We start from the raw sequence: 20,582 nt of genomic DNA on the forward strand, positions 1-20,582 counted from the left end.
GGCCAGTCGAGAGGTGATTCCTGGTCTGAGGAAGGAGCACTGCAGACGGGGATGGCTGTACACAGCGGGTCTGGAAGGACAATGACATGCTGGATGAGGGCAGAAGCTCTGTGCCCTGGGCCCTCGGGGCCACTCCCGGACACTTGGCCGGCACGTGCAAGTCAGAGGTCTCGTCTTCCCCATTTTCTGGGTGTCCCAGCATGTGGGCAGCCACTGTGCTTTTGCTGATAACATTTATGAGAGATTCTCCAAATGTCCTGACCAGGAGAACATGAACCACGTCCCTGTCCAAATGCCATCACCGAACCACAGTGCGGCTTCAGGAAGCCTAACCCGCAGTCTGCCCTTGGCCGAAAGTCTGGGGGCAGATTGTGCTCTTGGATGCAAAGAGGGCCCTTGTGTCCAGGGAGAGCAGAACCAGGAGGCTAGAATGAATGTCTTCTCCAGGTGACCTTAAAGTGCTGCCAGCTGGGGGGTGGGTGACGCACTGCCAATCCACGACAGGGCCTTCCCAAGGCCAATTCCTTTCGCCTGAATCCGTGACTTTCTAAATATAAAATTTAAATTACATTTTTAAATGATCATGGACATTTCCAAACAAGTTCACAGTGGGAGAGGACAATATAAAGAAGCTCATACCCAACTTCAAGAACGATCAATTCATGTACAATTTTGCTTTATTTATATTCCCCCCCCCCAAAAAAAAAAACAGGATTAGTTTAAATCAGATTCCAGACAACATATCGTGTTATCTGCAAATGCTTTGGCTGGTTACTCCCTTTTAAAATGCAAGTAATCCATGTTAATTCTAAGGGGAAAATGTTTTAAATTAAAGTAGACAGAAAACTACCCATATTCCGATCACCCAGTGTTGACTTGAATGGATTGACTCTGTCAAAAGGAGTCACTCCAGTTGGGTTTGGGTGTCCGCTTTGTCACCTGCAGTTGCTCGACCCTGAGCAAGTTGCCGCCCTGAGCCTCAGCTTCCGTGGATATTAAAACGCCTGTAATAAGTGTGTGTGCCTGACCTAGGGCTGTGGGGAGGACAGCGATGGTCACTACTGGCTCGTGCCTGGCCCACAGTAGCTGCTCAGTACAGGCAGGAACCATGACAACCAATGGAGCCCCTGCCTGGTCTAACCCTCCGACCCAATGACGTGCTTAGCCTCAGAGCTCTGTGGAAAGCCCAGCTGCTTCACCCACAGGACCGGTGCAGAATTGCTCAGGAAGGGAGGCGGCCAGTGTGGGAGGGAACACTTCTGCTTGCTTATGGGGGTTTGGAATCTCAGATCCCTGGGCTGCTTTAAATTGCTTCCAGAGGCTGACCTCAGTGCTGGGTTATTCACTAATCCACACCATTTGATCAGGGTGACTTTTGCCTTAGAATTCCACACCCTTTGCTCTGGAGGGAAGGGAAAAAGAGGGACTAAAAGGAAGATGTAGCCTAAACACCTCCACTTTACAGATGGGAAAACTGAGGTCCAGTTGGGGAAACCACTGGGATCCCAGAGCCAGCTAATGGCAGAGCTAGGACCAGAGGCCAGATTCCAGCCTAGTTTCCTGTAAAATGGGTAGGCTGAAAGCATGGGCAATGCCAACTCTCGTGAGAAGCTGAAGGTTCACCGGGCAGAAGGCCAACCCCTGGTGCTGGTCAACAAGCCGCAGAGAGGTTTATTCGATTAGGATGAAGGCAGCTTCTAAGAATCAGGGCCACATGGTTTCTCCCTAAAGAGTTGAAAACTAATCTTGCAGGGACCCCTCTCCATAGAGACAGGAGGTCACAGCTGAGGTATCTGGCCAGATGCAAACAACTTCCCTCTCTGTTCTTGTGAATGCTGATAAAGGGCTTCCTTCCTCATTCTCAGGACCAGCTTTCCACCCCTCGCCACCTCAGTCACCAGTCCCCCTCTTGTCACACTATCCTCCCACCGCCTCCACCCTCTGCCGCCCTGGACTTGACCTTCCCCTAGACTGTCTTTGACAGGATTCGGGGGCCACTCGACTCTCCTCAGCTCAGCTGGCTCCTTCTCTTCTTTCTGACACGGATGGGTTTGTGTTTCACTTCTCCACCAGGCAAAGGTGGGGGCAGGGGTGGCGATACGTCCTTACTTCTGGCAGCTGTGGTGGGCCCTGGGGCCGAGGTGTCTTGTTCTGGTTCTGCCACGAGGCACGCCTCTCCACCTGGCCAGCTCTGGTTTCCTCTTTTGCACCCTGGGGAGAATTATGTCTGCCTCACAGGGTTGGCTAACACGAACTGAGCATCGTCTACGTGCTGGGTCAACATGAGATCGATCTCTTTCAAACCTCACAACCCCTCCATTTTACACATAGGAAAACAAGCTCAGAGAGAGGAGGTGGCTTGCCCACGGTCACACAGGGAGTGAGGGGTGGCGGCAAGATTCACACCCAGGTATTGGTGCTCTTTGCCACATCACTACATTGCCTTCCTAAAAAGTGGCATCTGTACGACACATCTGGAACTACCAGCGACAGAGGCTGCAGACTTTCCGAATCGGAAAATGTCTGCTCCACTCACATCCCTGCCATGTTTGAGTGACAGCCACAGACTGGGTACCCCCCACCCCCGCTATCTCATTTTCCTACGGAGTTGGGGGCAAGGCACCAATCTATACTTTTGCTGGCGCTATCCCATTGTACTGAGGAAGGAAGCAGGAGGTCAGAGGAGTTAAGGGACTCGGGCAGGTCACACTGCTCGTCAGGGGCAGCAGGGAGATTTGAATCCATGCTGATACATTCACTCAGTTATTAAGCACCTACTGCATACCAGCCTGCATGCCAAGCGCTGGGTGTGTATGTTCAGTGGGGTCCACAGTCAGGCTCCTGCCCTCTCAGGGCTTACGATGGCAGGGTGGTGGGTAATAAACTGTTGGGTGACAGGCCTTTGCAATGACTGATCCCACTCTGCAGGGCTGTTTGTGTTTGCCTTGCACTGTGACACTGACATCGCAAACGCTCAGCAGCCAGGTCACCTTTCATGGCCAGAACGGACGGAGCCACCAACCAGCAGGGCTCTGGAGCTGGACCCTATGGCCACAGTTCAGTGGGAATGTATTCCAGGCCCCTGCTGCCTCACTGTGTTACATCGGTAACACCCAGCAGCTGCCACACCCGTGGGTGAGAGGCCCCCCTGGGGCCGGTGTGAGGGGGGCGCGGTGCTGGGTGGGGCCCTGACTCACCACCACCAGCAGAGCTTTGTCTGAACATTTCCCCTCTGGCCTTGGGAACACCCATTTGGAAACCAAGGTGAAAAGAGGGCGGAGCCCAGCAGCCTGGGATTTGAGCGTGGGGACCTACCTTTCTGTGGTCTCTCCACTTGTCTCCTCCTCCTTCCTCAGTGAGTGTGCTTTACGTGGGCAGAGCCAAACAGGTAGCTGCCCTAGCCTGAAGCCGCAAGCTCACCTCAAGTGCCTAAAACTCTGTCACCCCCTTTCCGCCTTTCCCCTCTCTCCCTTCTCTCACCCAGTCCTCCTCGGCCACCATACTCCTGTTTATTTCCCCTTCTGCTCTCTTTCCCCCTCTGGCCTGCCTTCCCTTAATTCTTTGGTGGGGTGGAGGAGAACCATTTTCCCCTACCTATCACCTTTCTCCTTGTTTATTTGTTAAGGAGCAGTGGCCTTTGTCCTTGGCTACAGGATAACATTCCAAGCCTATCTTCTCCCTTCAAAACACATTTGTTTCACGTGCTTCGATCATATACATTGGAGGGTTTGCTTTTGTGGAAAATGGATTCTAGTTACCTTCCTCTCGCCAAACAGAAGGAGGCACCATTAGCCCTACTGACCTGTCAGTCTCTGCAGGCCTGTCTGCTCAAAGCCATCCACTGCCCAGACAGTCGCCCGCAGGAGGACAGAGGCACGGGCGGGGAGTGTGCAGGGAGTGTCCATCCCCCGGATCCGGAATCGCCAGCTGCAGGCCTCGTGCCTCTGTCCACAGGTGTGCCCACCACAGTGTGCAGGGAGCACAGCGCCCAGCTCGTCCGAGTTCTGCAGGCCCAGACCCACCCTCGTCACTGCAAACACACTCGTCCACCACACAAGTGTTTGTGTAGTCATGGTTGGTAAGAGCCCACACGACAAGGAGGAGAGAGAGGGAGAGCAGAGAGATGGTAAGAGAGAGCATGAGAAGTGCAGAGGCAGAAACAGAGAACTCTCGAGAAGGAGCACGGCGAGAGACAGGCTGGGGAGACAGACAGCACGCGAGTGAGAAAAAGACAAGGAGAGAGAGGCAGAGCAAAGGAGACATGAGAGTCCTCTAGGGAAAGGGCAGCACCAAAGGATGGGCAGACTCGGGAAGAAAGGTGAAAACAACAGGGAAAAATAGGGAGCCAGAGGGTCTGAGCTGGGAAGGATCTTAAAGCTAGTTCTTGGTTTCCCAAAACATGGTTTCTAGACCCAGACTGCCTTGGTTCCCAGTTCCTACCTGTGCAGTTGGGACAGGTTACTGACACATCATGCCTCAGCTTTCTCATCTGCAAAATGAAGACAATAGTCCCACTTCGTAGGGTTCTTGGGAGGACAGCATCAGCTAACACATCAAGCAAATGCTCAAAAAATGCCAGGGCACTTATTATCATTTATTGAGCATTTATGTGGCAGGAAGTGTGTGACGTGGGACGGAAAGATGCCCAAGACCCTGCCCTACAATTAGGGGAGTGTGAGCCCTGTTCTCCCGGGTCGTCCTGCTGATTTGTCTTTATAAACTGCATTCTGCTTTCATTCTCCAAAGTGTCCCTATCCAGATGCTAGGCTTATATCGTCTCATTTCTGGGGCAGAGGGTATGAGTAAACGGGGTTGGGTTGGGCCTGCAGCAAGCTGCCTGCCTGAAAGTGACACTCCTGCAGGTGCCTGTGGTGATAGTGGTTTGTGTTAGCAGTTTCTGATTTTCCAAGAAAAGCTGGAAACCCAGGTTTTTACATGAAATCATCCTATTGTTTCAATAGACTTTATGTTTTAGATTTTTTTCGTAGACTTTATTTTTTAGTGAATCACTCTATTTCCAAAATTAGGCATCCCATTAAAATGTTTCCCAATAACCCTGTAGTCCAACTAAAGCATACCTGTGGTTTGGGCCAGCAGGTGGTCTGTTTCCAACCTCTTGACCAGAGGAAGTGACAATCTATTGAGGGAGCAAGACAAGTAAACAGGCAGTTACCACACAAGTGATAAGGGTGGTGACAGAGGTAAGTCCCGGGTGAGTCAGAACCCAGAGGCACAGCTACCTCTGCTGGCAGGTGGGAATCAGGGAAGGCTTCCTGGAAGAGGGTGACAACTGAGCTGGTTGCTGAGAGATGAGTGGGAATGGGTCCCAGAAATGTTAATAATGATGGCAGGACTTTTTTCCTGGTTGCTTTCCAGGTGTTGGGCACTGTTGTTAACCACTCTACAAGCATCATCTCGTTTAACCAGCACAGTAACCCTATAAATCAGGTAGCATTGTTATTCTTATTTTCCAGAAGCACAGAGAAGGTAAGTAACTTGCCCAAGGGCACACAGTCAACATGTGCCATGTGACCCACCACACATGTTCTTCAGCCCTGCTCTAGAAAACTCCACGGAAGAGCAGAATGGCATGTCCAGAGACTGCAAGGTCATGGAGAACAAGGCACCCTAACAAAACCGAAGGCAGACCATGGCAGGGGAAGCTTGGGCGGTCCTCACGACACACGGCAAGGAACTGGTTGCAGGTCAGGAGGCACAAAGGTGGCAGGAGTACAACTGGGTCCTGCTAAGGAGCTTGGACTTTTTCTTGAAGACTCGAGGGAGACACTGAAAGATTTAAAGATCTGCACAACTCAAACTCCTCTCTTCCCCCACCCCCATTTTATAGAAGGGAAATTGAGGCGCAGAGCACTTCCCTCACTTACCCAAGGTCACACAGCCCAGCTCTGGGGCAGACTCCCATCAACACAGGGCCCCACCCCAGGGTGTGAAGGGTGGGAACAGGGAGAAGACCCAGAACCGTGGCTGTTAAGACTTCACACTGAAGATTAAAGAGTTATCTGAACAAGAGAAATTAATCTGCCCAATTCCTTTGCTTTGCACGCCCTGGGTGGACCCAAGTTTTTCTTTTGGCCTCACCCTCCCCACCCACCAGCTTCTTGCGAAGGGAGAGGGCTGAGAGATGACTCTTCCTTAGAAACCCTGGGTCTGGGTTTCCAGGGCCCAGCAACTGAGGAAAGGCAGCCCCTCAGATGGGCTGGAGCCAGCCCTTCCAAGCCACCACTGGGTGGTAAATGAAGGCAGTGGAAACCAAAGCAGTCTGGTCTGTGGAAGGCCTGCCAGGGCGCGGCGGGCTGGCTGCAGAGGTCTGGGGAGCCCTTCAGAGACAATTCCCATCTCTGCTGCTGATAGATTGATTGGCGTGCAGCTGTGAGGGCAATGCAGCCAAGATGTTTGGAGTCTGTCTTGTCCTAGCCTGTTGGCAGGGTGGAGTGGTCTCACTGCATTATTCTGCGGGGCCGTGGCAGGTGGCCTGTGCTAATTTACATGGATGAATTCAAACCACCTTGGTGTTGGCTCAGGTGGTTAGAGAGACACTCAGTGTAACTACTAACGCTGCGCCTGCTTCATACCAGGCACTGTTCTAGGAGCCACGGGCAGGTGACATCCCTAGTCTCCTGGGACTCAGATTCTAGTAGGAGGACACGACAACTGACAAGTAATACAATTGCTGCAGAGACAGTTGGTGTGATTCTAGACCAGCATTTTGCAACCTTGGCACTCTTGGCATTTGGGGCTGGATAGTTCCCGGTTGTGAGGGGCCGTCCTGTGCCCTGTAAGATGTTTAGCAGCATCCCTGGCCTGTGCCCACTAGACACCAGCAGCAACCCCCTTAGATGTGACATCCGAAAATGTCTCCAGACATTGCCAAATATCCCCTGGGGAGCAACGTCTCCTGTACTTGGTTGAGAACCACTGCTCCAGTCCAGAACTAGTCAATGAAAACATAATACAGGTCACATGCACAATTTTAAATTTTCTAGTACTCGCATAAAAAAATGTAACAAGAGAAGTGGCCAGATGGCTCAGTTGTTTAGAGCGTGAGCAAACAACAGAGTTGCCAGTTCGATTCCCACATGGTCCAGTGAGCTGCACCCTCCACAACTAGATTGAAGGACAACGACTTGGAGCTGAGGGGCCCTGGAGAAACACACTGTTCCCCAATAAAAAATTTTTTTAAAATGTAAAAAGATACAGGCAAAATAAAGTTTAAAATATATTTTATTTTACCCAGTATATCTAAAGTATTTTCATTTCTCTATGTAATTAATACAAAAGGTTATTAAAGAGATGTTTTACTTCATTTCATCCTTACTAGGTCTTCAAAATCTGGCGAGCATTTTATACCCACAGCACATGTCAACTCGGGCAGCACAATGCGATGCCTCCCACCACTGCAGCCTGAGTGGTAATTTCGTGGACTCTGTTCCCAACTCATCAGGACGGTCTGAAACTGGAACCTCTGTTCAAAGTGTGGACCCAGTGGGGAGCAGCGCTGTCGCCTAGGAACGGTCAGAAATGCGGGGTCAGCCCCTCCCAGACCTGCTGACTCCTTACAGCTTGAGAAGCCGGGCCCAGGAAGTCACAGCGCCCAGGTGCCACGCAGCATCTCGGAGGTGACTGAGTCCATGAAATGAAATCCTGGTTCAGTTAGCAGACGTTGTATCTTCCTGCTAACTAACCCGTGAGTCCCAGCTTCCTGACGATGGAATGAGGATTATTAATGCTCTTTCTTGGGGTTGGAGTAGAACTTACTAAGTGCAAGCTTTACCGTGCCCTGTCTCCTCCCTGCCCAGGCTCCCCTGGACTTACGGAGCCTCCCCCCAAGGTTGGGGCGGGGTGAGTGGGAGGCAGTGTCTGCTGCCAGCGACACTGCCACAATTTCAGAGCCCACCTAGGTGGGGGACAAGTGGCCTGAGGGGCTTGGGTCTGGGGTGAGGCCCTCACTCCAAACCAGGAGGTGGGTGTGTACACGACACACACTCATGAGCTGTCGTGGGGGAGTGTGTGTGGTGGGGGCCACAGGGTGGAGGTGGGGGGACAAAGCCCTCTTGACTCTGTCACCTGTGTGGACTTCTGTCCCCAAGGCCAGAACATTATAAAATGGTTATTCAGGAGCTACGGGTTCCCTGTTTTCCTGCCCTCACACCTGTGCTTCCTCAGGAGGGCTACCTTCTCCGTCTCACCCTGTGTCTGCCCAGGGCCCAGCCCCTGCCCCCGTCCCCCCCGTCCCCCCCCCCCCCCCGCCAGCCCAGCAAACATGTGAAGCACCTCAGTTCCTCTTCATTTCTCGTTACAACACATCCAAATTAAAGGTGCTTAGCTCCCAAGCTGAAGGCAGTTGGGGCTCACTTCCTTTCCCTTTCACCAGGCCTCTGGCCTGCTCCCCGGCAGGCGGGAGGGGGTAACGGAGAGGTCAGGAGAGGGCTGAAGCCACAACTGTGGTGAGAGGAGGACCCCACAACTGTCCCACCAGGCAGAGTGGAGTTCAGAGTAAACCACTGAGTGCAACCTGCAGGCAGACATCAGCGGGCTGGGGGGAAGGGGACCCCATTCTCCTTGTTTCCCTTTCCCACCAAACAGCAAGAGGGCTGCATTGGGGTTCACGCTGTGGGTCTCTCTAGGGTGACAGTCATATCTTATATGACCATATCTATGAAGGTAAATAAAGCCGCAGTGGAGATTTGGAAATATCACCCTGTACCAGGTAAGGACTTTAAAAAGAGGCCCAAAAAAAGGAAAAAGAAAGGGGGGAAAGGACAAGAGGAAGAGAGGAAGGGAAGGATGGAGGGAGAAAAAGCCAGGGCCACATGAAGTGACCAAAAAATAAAAAAAGGAAAAGAAAAAAACTGAGAAAGCAGCAAGGCAAGATACGAGTGGAAGAACAGGTGAAGAGAATTAGGTTTCTTGCACGCTTAGTGTGTCACGGCCATTTTACTGTCATTTCTCCTTTTCCTTTGGGTCTTCTGCCACCTTTTTCTCCTTCATCTCATACCCATTTTGCAGGCAAGGAGAGTGAGGCCCAGAGAGGCCACTTTGAGTCAGAGGTCCCTGGGCTGGAGTGCCCCTTGCTAACTTTGATGATCTTAGGTCACTTAACCCCTCTGGCCCACAGCTGCCCCATCTGTCAGATGGGTAATTTACAGATAACATTTCAGAGCTGTCAAGTAATGGACATAATACACATAGAACCCAGGACTTGTCTCCAAACCCCATTAGTTGTTAGCATGATTACTTTTAAGTGAGTTGCTGGAGGCCATAGTGCTAGAGAAGAGCGACAGTTTCGACTCAGGTCTGCTGAGTCTAGGGCACACACATTTCCCCACGCCAGGCTGACTCACTGGCGAGCCAGGCAAGTGGCACCTAGACTCTAAACCCTCTCTCCTGCAGGCATGCATTTACACACAGGGAGTGGACACTTACTGCTTTTGCCTGCCCGGCAACCATTCCCTTTTACTCTGGAAACAGCATTTATCTCTTTCTCAGTCTGTGAGATACTTTTGTTGGGAAAGAAGAGTTCTTTCCAGGGAGGTCCTCTGGGGTGACAGTCATATTTATGAGGGTGAGTACCATATAAATGAATAAAGTCCCCGTTGTGATTCAAAAATATCACCTATGGGCAGAGTTGAGACATACAGAACAACAGGTCCCTAACAGTGTCATCTGGGCATCTGGATACAGCTGTACCTGAAGCCATCCCCTGGGGTTTTTTTCCCCCCTCTAGCCGATTTGAATTCAGTTTCTGTCCCTTGCAAGAGTACCTGACTGACTAATACAAGGCTTCACTGCTTCTAAGGCTCACGTACCTTAAACCATACCAGATTGACTCAACCATGTAGAGACTAAACAGGAGAAAGGCAAAACAAATAAATCAAAAACTTTCTCTTTCTTGCTTTCTTTCATCTTATAAATACGGTACCTCGGTTAATGGTTGCTAGATGAGTGTACAAACATGTTCAAGAAAGTCCCTTCTGATTACCACTTATTAATAACCTGGTTACCTACATAAACATCATGATTCTTTGTGTCAATACCAGCCTTATCCACACGAAAACTGTATCAGTTCCATGAAAATACATCAAGCTCCAATTCTGGTGCCTCTTTGAGAAAACCAGAGTTGGCGAAACCTAATTAGGAATATATATTATTCTATTCATAGTTGAGAATTGTTCTTGCCATTCAACTCCTCCGAGGTAAGAATCATTCAGTAAATACTTACTGTCCCTTTCTGTGTGCGACTCTCCTAACTTGTCTCACTCAGGATAATCAAGATAAGTCAAATCATTCCATTTCTTAGATATTTAACATTCCAACAAAAGAAGAAAGCTCTCTCCTCACCCTTCCTGAGGCTGTGTCTCCCTCTCCTGCTCGTGGAACATCACTTGGAAGTTCAGGGTCTTGACCTCAGAACTGGCTGTGGTTACCAGAAGCTGCATGAACCCATCTGCTGTTGAGTCACTGAGTCATAAAGTGGAATGTCTCCCACTGAACATCACACCAGAGCAGCTAGACTTCCAGCTAAGCTGGCTGGTGACCTGGTCACCCCTGAGGGGAGAAGATGGGAGATGTGGGCGGTCGAGAGCCTGCTCCACGAAGACGGTCACCCCGTGGTGACCTTACCTGCCAAACCAGTGACTCAGCCCCGATTCTCCCCACTCCTAGTCAGATCTTGCTCATGTGGAATACCTGAGGGGAATACCAGTCTCCTGTATTTAGCGAAAACACATGATTGTGAGCTATTTTTAAAGGTGTGACGTTTCCTTACTTTCAAATAGAGGCAGCGACCCTGCAAAGCTAGAAATGGGTTTTACGTTAAAGCTGCTCCTGCTTTAATAAACGCATGAGAACTCCTCTCTAATAGAAAAAGTTAAATAAAAATGGAGAGGGCTAAGGTGGTTTCCTCTTTTGAAAAAAAAAATTTTCATCATAGTAAAACATACATAAAATTTATTTGAACCATCTTTAAATGTACAATTCAATGGCATTGAGTACAGTCACATTGTTGTGCAACCAGCACCGCCATCCATTTCTAGAAGTTGTTCACCATCCCAAACAGAAACTCTGTACCGATTAAACAATAACTCCCCCTCCCCTCCTCCCCCCAGCCCCTGGTAATCTCTATTCTACTTTCAATTACTATAAATTCATCTGTCCTAGGGACCCCATATAAGTGGAATCAGACAAAATGTGTTTTTTTGTGGCTGGCTTATCGCATTTAACAATGTCTTCAAGATTCCTCTACGTTGTAGTATGTGTCAGAATTTCATTCCCTTTTAAGGTTGAACAATATTCCATTGTGTGTATATGACATATTTTATTTATCCATTTATCTGTTGATAGACATTTGGGTTGTGTCTACCTTTGGCTATTGTGGGTGGTTAAAGACCTTTGTTTTTTTTAGTAATTAAAAAGTCCTCTCTTCTTGGAGTTCACTTGTACATTGGGACTAAGATGACCAGTTTTGACAACCTCCCACAAGTGTTGTGAAGATGGCATTAGATCTTCGTAGAGAAGTGCTTTCTAAACTCTAAAATGTCCTGTGAAAATGTTCTCACCTTGTTTATACTATTAGCTTAGCAACTTTTTTCCCAGGGAGATAAAAGAAACCCTAACCCTAGCCTGCTTCCAAATTATAATGCAGTTTAGATGGAAATGGTCCAAATAGGTGAGGTTTTCTGGGGGTGTTTGTATACAATTCCCTGTCTCCATGCTCTCCAAAGCAGAGTGCAGTTGTACAGAATGCCTACTATGACCAGGGAAGGCTTCTGTTGATGACTAAGTATTCATCTGTTAGCTGTGGGACATGGGCAATTACTTTGCCTCTTTGTGCCTCGGTTTCCTTATCTGCAAAGTGGGGACCAAAGTTAGAGAACCAACCTCATAGCATTGTTGTGAGCACAAAATGTGGTCATGATTGTAGGAGGTTTAGCACTGCACCTGGCATAGGGCGGGCATTCGATCAATGTCGGCTGCATTTATATTATTTATGCACTTCTTATTCCTTCTTTAGGAGTATTTTTGCCCTGACCTTCTCAATTGTTAACACGTAATTAAAGATTAAATGGTCTCAGAGTAGTAAAAAGGCATCGATGTCAGAGACCAAGGGTCTCTGACATTTTAACTGATGTGTTAAGCAGTGGCCTGGTAATGGTTAAGAACTCCAGTTTAGGAGTCAGATCTGATTTAACTTCGTGGCTGGTTTCAGATTAGCTGGATATTGAGTTCCCTTCTCTGTATAATAGGATAAGACCAACCTCCTAAACTTATAGTGAAGACTAAATGGGTTCATGTCTGCACAATCTTGCAACTACCATGTTTCCCTGAAAATAAGACCTAGCTGGACCATCAGCTCTAATGTGTCTTTTGGAGCAAAAATTAATATAAGACCTGGTATTATTATATTATATTATAAGACCAGATCTTATATTATAGTAAAATAAGACCAGGTCTTATATTAATTTTTGCTCCGAAAGACACATTAGAGCTGGTGGTTGGGCTAGGGCTTACTTTAGGGGACACACGGTAGGTGTTTAGCACCGAGGGCTGGACTGTTATTAGCGTCCCTTCTCTCCTGGCACAGTCCAGGTGCTCAATATAAGCCGGCCCACGTGACTTAAAACAAACATTGCTCCACTGAAAGTGATGAAGCCCGCGAATCTTCTGAAGAGAATCATAAGTAACTGCTCCATGGAAAGAAAGATAAGAAGAAAAAAAACCTTAGCGGATTAAAAAGCCAGTTCTGGCAGGCACCTGCTGTCTGTGGGCTTCCATATTTTTCAGGGTTGTTTCTAAGACCCTGGGGCCAGAGTGCTTTGAGACCTTGATAATCCGGTACCATAAGGCACGTGGCCCGGCAGGGCGCCCCCAGGGGAGGATCTTGGACCCGCAGCCCGTTTCCTTGGGCCGCCGCCCTTGAGCCAGTGGTTTCCTGAGTGGGCCGAGCTCATTGTCACTCTGGGGGCGGGCTGGCCTCACCCAGGCTGCCAGGATGCTATCGTCTCCATGACAACAGAGGTGAACCAGAAGGCGCGGCGAGCGAGTGGTGTCATCCTCGGACACCAAAAGCCCCCGCCCCCGCCCGGCCCCCGGCGGTGGGATTCTTCTGGGAAGGCGGTGACGTCGCCCAGGCAGCGCAGCTCCGTACCGCAGGCGGGCGCCCCGGGGAGGGCAGGCGCGGGGCTCCGTGCTGTCGCCTTCCCGCCACCCCGCCCGGCCTTCCCGGGAGGAGTCCTCAGCTCCTGGGTAGGTCCTCACCGAAAGGCCGAGCGGGAAAATGATGTTTTTACCCAAACCAATTTTTTCCTCTACTTTTCCCAGACTTCCCCGGAGAGTCCGCTCATTCCAGCCAGACCACGTTTGGGTCAACGTAAAGGCTCCCAGTCGCTCCCCGGGGCCGGCCTAGGTTGCCCGAGATACCTGGTGCCGCCCGGATCACAAGGGAACCTGGTGTCTGGGTGGGGTGGCAGCGAAGGGCCTCGGGGTGGAAGTGGTCCAGCCAGGGCTGGTCTCCATCGCCCTCTGCTGGGCAAATGGCAGAGTTGCTCTGACGTTCCCGCTGGAACCTCCCGGGTACTGGGTGTGGTGGGGGTGGGGGAGTGGGGTGGGGGCTGGAACATTAGCGATCACCCTCCTCATAAAGCAGACCAGGCAACCGGCTCAGACAGGACAAGGGACCTGTCCGTAATCCCGCAGCTACCCCAGGACCACGTCGAGAGCAGAAGTTGCGTTGCGCCATCTCCATGCTGTTTAGTGAGGTCTTCCCACAGCGGGTTCCTATAGCAGGTTTGCATTACATGCGCTCACTGTGAGAACTTTGTCCATCACTGCACCATACCCCCAGTCCTAACTGGGATCTGCACCCTGACCCTTTCAGGAGGGACGCAAAGTCAAAACGGTTTGCCTACCAATACTACATTTTTCACTACTTGTCTCTCCTGCGTGCAGTGGAGGTTTCCGAAGACGGCAGGACGCGTGGTGCTGCACCAGTCTGAACGTAGAGGCAGACCTGAGAGTGCACCTGTCTTCTATTAATGCAGGCATTTAAAGAGATCTGCAAAAATGTAAAACAATGCCTCTCTTCTTGTGAATTATTTTTGTTTTAGAATACACGACTCCTTTCAAAAACTGTGTTAATTTGTGTTGTTTATTATTTTAAAGTGAATTAACAATATCTTAAAAGTTTATTAGTTTTATTTCTAATATGGCAAATACTGATAGCTATAAACAAGCTCTCAGGGTCCTCAACAATCCTTAAGAATGTAAATGGTCCTGAAACCAAAAAACCGTGAGAACAGCTGCTGTATGTAAAGCAGCCGCTGCCTAGTCACTGTCATATCACTCTCTTTTTTATTTACTTCACAGTCCTTTTCACTAAAGAAATTACCTTGTTTTATTTATATATGAGTCAACTGGGGATCTTGTTAAAATGCAAATTTGGGTTCAGTAGATCTGGGGTGGGGCTGAGAGTCTGCATTTAACAAGATCACACGTGCCACTCATGCTGCCTGGTCCAGGGGCCACACCTTGAGAACCGCTGCTCTAGGCTTGGCGCTGGCCCTTTCAGGTGGTGCTTGCCGCGGACCCCTCAGGTGAAAACAAACCAGATGGTCAGTGTCAGCAGAGAGAGAAGGTCTTCACAGTGAGAACCAGCTCCTCCCTGCTTGGGGCTAAGGACCCCTGGAAAAAATTGAGATCAGTCATTTGCATATTGGGAGAGGTAAAAAGCAAACAGGTGTTGGGGCGTAAGAGGAACTGGAGCTGCCTTTGAAAATATGCATTGAGCTTCAAACAGTAAAGAGCGATTGAATTAGTGAGCATTAAAACAGATATGCTAGGGACTACGTTGCTGAAAGGTACTCATAATATAGAATTATGCTTCTTCGGCTGCAGTTCTGCCATCAGCTAGAATCATCCTCAAAGCACAGGGTAGAGAGTTGAACAATGGGAATTTTAGTTGTCTTGAAAAAAAACCTTCACTTGCAAAGGAGGGAGGATTCTAAATATGCCATATAACATTTTTGCATTGGGGTGGAAAATATATTTAAAACCAAATTGCATGTAACTGCTTCTGCTGTCTAATTTGGGGTGGTAGTATAATTCACATCAGTGGAAAAATGAATCTCTATACTGGGTCTTTCCACTTACAGAAGGGAAGAAAGAAGACTGACGTAAAACCTCTGCCAGTTGGGTATACCACCGAGAAGGGGTTACAAACTCAAAAGCTTCCAGAGGCCAGGTGAGTCACAGCAACCCAGATCCTGGGGGGTTCTGGTGAATCTGAGCAGCCATGTTCCACTCCAGCTGGTCACTGCCCTGTGTGATTGAGGACCCCTCGTTGTCGAATCTTCCCATTTTTTTCTGAGAGAAGCCTGAAACCAGGGTATTATGTGAAATGTATCTGTTTTTCTAAAATGTCAGGAAGAAAATTAAACAATCAAACAGATTTCTGTGCTGGGCCAAACAGAGCACTGAGATAAACAAGGTAGGACCCAGGTTATGGGGGGGCTTTCTTCGGCTGAGCTCAAAGCTAGACAGTACGTGAGCGAAGGGAGAGGAGGGCGATGGTGAAGTGTTTTGCCCCATCAAAGGAGAGTTCTGTTTTCTTGTGGGGAAAGAGCAGCCCCCCAGAGAGAGGTGAAACAGAGGAGCAGAAAATGTGAGGGAGAGAAAGGGGAGTAACTGTGGGAGGGGGGCAGGGGTGAGGGGAAGGGAGGACTCTACCTCTGTTAGGTCAGGGAGTTTGTGGAGGGGTTCAGGCAGGCACTCAAGGAACGGAGGCTGTGTGGTACCTGCTGTTGGAACTGAGCACACAGAAGCTATCAGCCGCCTGAGGGGAGGTGCAATGAAGATAAAATGGTGGGAGCAGGACTCGCCTTTTGGCTCAGAGAACAGGGTCCCAGGAACCGCCAGAAAAACCTGGACTCGCCTGGGGAGGCAGGCAGGGGCCTTCAGTCACTGTATTGTCTAAGGAGCAGGCAAGACCCCAGCAGGTCCCCTCCAGAGGGTGCTGACCCGTTGCAGGATCTACTCCTGGTACCACTGTTCCCTGTATCTGCCCTTTGAGTGAAGTCATTTAGCTTCTCTGGGCCTCAGCTTCCTTTTCAAACGGGTAATAATAACATCTGTGTCACCTCCCTGCAAGGTTCCTACAAGGGGTGAGTGAGGTACTGTGAGAAATGCTTTGTGAAAGAAGAGAACCAGACACATGGGAGGTCTCGGCGACAGCTGATATTCAGTTGGTCTGAGGACAGTGCTATTTACCTGATTAAACTGCCTGACAATGACGGAATAGCACTGTCCCCACCATACAGAGAAGAAAACTTGGCAGGCAGTTGGTAAAACGAAGTCTGAACGACTCTAAGTAGTCTATTCTCAAATGCTATGTGCCGTCTTACTTATTTTAATAATCATTCTTAACATTATGCTGGCTGCATATTGGAGACTATTGATCTTGTGTGCTTTTTTTCTTAATATGTTAGTTTTAGTGAGTAGCACTTACTAAGATTTTTAAATAGTGTTTTGGTCATTCATTGAAACACAGGCCTAGTGAAAACCTACTGTGTGCCAGGCTTGGTGTTACATATTAAGAATCTTCCATGAACAAGAGACAGGAGGTCTCTTGCCTTCATGGAACTTACAAGGCAACAGCAGAGAAAAAGTATTAAACCATTACAGTACCACATGCCAAAGGGAAGGTTTAGTCTGAGGGAGGAAGGGACATTCTTAGTCTAAAGAGTCAAGGGGAGTGAACTGAGGAGAGATGTGCACGGTGAGTTCGCGGTGAGTTCGCGGCAGTGAGAATAAAGAGCAAGCGAGACCACCAGGAGGAGAGAGAGGGCATCCGGCAATGAAGCAAGCGAAAGCGATGCTCTGGCCCAGCAGGGAATGTTAAGGGGCCAGTGGTGAGAAACGATGGTGGGAGGGTCAGGGAGCATGTCACACAGGGCCTTGTGAGTCATGTTAAGTCATGTACAAACACGGCTCATACATCCATATACATTTACATGCACATATGTATACAGGTTTTAATTTTTTTTAAAAAAACAGAATCTTGCCGAATATTGTTCTTTAAGCTTTATTGAGCATAACTGACATACAATACATTATGTGCATTTAAAGTGCACAGTCTGATAAGTTTTGACATTCTTATATACCTGGGAAACCACCGAGAGGATGAATGCCATCAACCTTCAAGGTTACTCATGCTGTAAAAGCCCTACCCACACCCCTCCCCACCACTGGCGGCCACTGAGCTGCTTTCTGTTACTATCGATCAGTTTGCATTTTCTAGAATTTTGTCAACTGAATGCATCATGTTGATTAAATCATACAGCATGTACACTTTTATCTAGTTTCTTTCACTCGGCATAATTATTGTGAGATTCTTCCTCGTTGCATGTAACAATGGTTCCTTTCCATTGCTGAGTCATATCCTGCACTGTTTGGAAATCTGCTTTTTTTTTTTTTTCACTTAATATATCAAGATAGCTGGGCTTGAGGTCAGATTGCTGGAGTTCAACTATCAGTCATGCTGCTTACAAATGGATGACCTCGGGCAAGAAGCTTCAACCTGCTACCAGTTTCCCCCACCTCAACAGTCATATTTGCTAAAATGGGACGATAGCCATCCCTGCTTGGGAGGCATGCTGCAGTGTGGACGAGATGTGTGTGTGCCTGTACTTAGAAGTGCTCAATGAAAGTCATCGGGAATAGTATTGCTATTATGACTGTCACAGTTCATACATGGCACATTGTAAGAAAACGTAGAACACCGATGTGACGCTGAAACTACAGCAGGGAACAGAGACCAGGTTCCCTGTCTGGTGACACATCAGGTTCCAAGGTGGACAAAGCAGTTTCCTCCATCTCACTGCTCCTCAGATTCTCTTCCTCGATCGAGCACAGTGGCACCCAGAAGTGGGGTTCGGGCTGGGAAAGAGCTGAAAGAATCTCTGTGGGCAAGAGGAAAGGGGAGCTGGGTTAACTGCAATCAATTTGGTCCCACAGTCACATCTCATCCTTCCCACCCCAGAGACCCACGCCTTCCTCGATTGCTCTCAAATAACAGATTAAATCATTTCTAACTCGCAATGACTGTGTGATGTTTAACAAAAGTTCCTCCAAGGCTTACCTGCAAAGGACGTGTGTGCCTTGTGTCCTGACCACTGTGATATAAATTCTGCAAAATATTATCTGCTTTGATGCTATCCTCCCAGTGCTCCATTTCATCCTCTGCCAGAGCAAGGAGAGCCACGTCTTCTGATAGAAATACACCTAAAAGCTCCAGCATTGGAATCAGCTGAGCTCTGGGTTCAAATCCCAGACCCGTCCCATATGAGCGCTTGAACTTGAGCCAGCTCTGTTAACTCATCTGGGCCTCATCTTTTAAATGGGGATAGAAATCATCCCTAAATTCATGGTGTGTTGTGAGGACTAAAAGAGAAAGGACAAGAGGCGGACCAGAGGTGTGCATAGCCCTGAGCGCAGTACCCGGCAGCAGGAAAAGGCCACACACAGGAAGTAACAGGGTCCCCATGAACCTCTGTGTGTGTTGTAAGTAAACACTGTCTGTATGTCTCCTGCTTTTTCTCCCTCCTTAAATCACACCTTGTGCAGAAGTCTGCCTCTCTTAGGCATTTCACCAGCTGGACATGAGGCCCCACAAGGACTGGTCAGAAGGAACTGAGGGGAGGCCGGGAAAGAAGTGGGGCGTGGAAATGGTCTTCAGAAAAGGTGTATTTAATTAGCTCTGTTCCACCCGAGAGGACTCGGGCCGTGGGTAGTGTTAACAGGAGGCAGATGAGGAACTACTGCCAGCAGAGACGGCTGCAGACGGAAGTGGACGCCTTGAGGTTTGTCAGCCGCCCCTTGTGGGCGTGTGCAACTGAGGTTCAATGAGCAGATGTCAAAGACGCAGGTCCAGGCAATTGCTAACGTAGGAAGTTGGACCAGCTGATTAACTTTCAGGGGGATGCAGGGCAGCTGGATAGACTCAGGAGGCCGTGGGCCAGGCTGAGGGTCTCCCACACGCTTGCGGCTACAACAGCACTTCCTCTCATGTTTTGTATAGTTGGGTTCCTGAAGATTCGCAAAAAAGATTTTGCTACTTAAAACCAAAGTGGTTTTTTGTTGTTGTTTTTTTGTTTAAGTCACTGTCCTGGATGACTTTTTGAGCCTCTTTGAACTTTGAGGCTCTAAGTCGGTGACTCAGAATCACCTGTGACCCTGACACGTACACAGTTTGTCAGAACTCTTTTGGTTCCAAGTGTCAAACCTCCACTCAGCTTGGCTAAAGCAAGACAGGCAGTCAGTCGCGTGAGAACGTTGCTGGGCTGTTGAGGTAATTCACAGAATTGAAAAACAGCTGTGCCACCCATGGCCTCAGGGCTCGGTGCTGCTCCCAAGCTCCCTCTGTTCCCGTGCCCCTCAGCTCTGCGTCGTCTCTCATTTCACCCGCCTGCTGGCCTCTGGAGAACATGGAAGACAGCAGCCTCCACTGTGGCAAAGAGACGACTTCTGGCTCCCACCATCTGCATATGGACCCAGGCCAGGCTTATAATCGGCCTCCTTTGAATACATAACCCACCCCTTCACCAGGGGCAGCACCATGATTGTCAGGCCTGGGTTACACACTCCCTGTCCCAGAATACAGAAGGCTCACAGGGGAAACGAAAAGCAAAGAGCAGTGGCTACTTCCAGCTTGGGAGTCCTTAAGAAAATGTGTATAGAAAACGTTAGCAAAAACCTTTGACCACCCCCCCCCCACCCAGGAGTTCCAATTAAAAGAGTTCCTATTGAGTATTGATTTGAGGTCAAACACATTACATGCGTTGTTGTTTTTAAATTGACGTGACAATGATCTAAGGTTGACTTTTTTAAAAAATCATTTTGCACATGAGAAACCAAGGCGCAAAGATGTTAAATTAATTTTCCCAAGACTCACAGCTAGAGATCAGAGAGCTGGGACCGGCACAGGCCATCTGAGTGGGCCTGCCTGCACTTTGAGGTGTCCTTCTCTCTGACGATGCAGGAGACAGGGAAGTGGGTAAAGGGGTTTGGACACAAATGGAACAGGTTCCTCAAACACAGATGGTGAGACCAGGCGCATGCCCTAAGGCTGGTGAAAAGAGCACTGGACAGGGAGACAGAGACCTGAGTTCGAGGCCTAGCTCTTCCTCTGCCCCTGGTTAGATGTCCATTAGAAGAGTCTTAAAAAAAAAAAAAAACCCTCATAGACACAGACAACAGCTTAGTGGTTACCAGAAGGGAAGGGAGGTGCAGGGACAACAAAGAAGGTAAAGGGGGTCAAATATATGGTGATGGAAGGAAACTAGACTTTGGGTGGTGAACACATAATAGAGTGTACAGGTGTTATACTACAAAGTTGCACACCTGAAATTTAAATAGTGTTAGTAACCGCTTTTAGCCCAATACATTTAATTTTTAAAAATGCAGCTCCGGCTGTGTCATTCCGCTGCTTACAATGTTTCTGCAGCCTCAGGAGCACGTCCCGATCTCTCACCACGGGCAGGCGCTCCAGCACGTCTGCCTCTCTCTGTAGC

The 20,582-nt window shown here is 49.0% G+C and overlaps 1 long non-coding RNA gene across 4 annotated transcripts; it reads left to right on the plus strand.

Moving 5' to 3' along the window:
• Positions 1-12,808: 12,808 nt before the first annotated feature.
• On the plus strand, positions 12,809-19,138 carry LOC148758203 (uncharacterized). 4 transcript variants are annotated; one of them, XR_016021238.1, is made up of 5 exons: positions 12,809-13,263; positions 13,339-13,803; positions 13,966-14,737; positions 15,168-15,256; positions 17,505-19,138. It is a non-coding gene; the product is annotated as an uncharacterized LOC148758203 (long non-coding RNA). The 4 variants fall into 4 exon arrangements; XR_016021239.1 differs by having other exon boundaries at positions 13,966-14,627; XR_016021241.1 differs by lacking the exon at positions 13,966-14,737 and having other exon boundaries at positions 12,813-13,263.
• The last annotated feature ends 1,444 nt before the right edge of the window (positions 19,139-20,582 follow it).

Source organism: Rhinolophus sinicus, chromosome 5 (assembly GCF_057876585.1).
Source record: "Rhinolophus sinicus isolate RSI-liver-muscle chromosome 5, RSI-T2T, whole genome shotgun sequence".
NCBI lineage: Eukaryota > Metazoa > Chordata > Mammalia > Chiroptera > Rhinolophidae > Rhinolophus > Rhinolophus sinicus.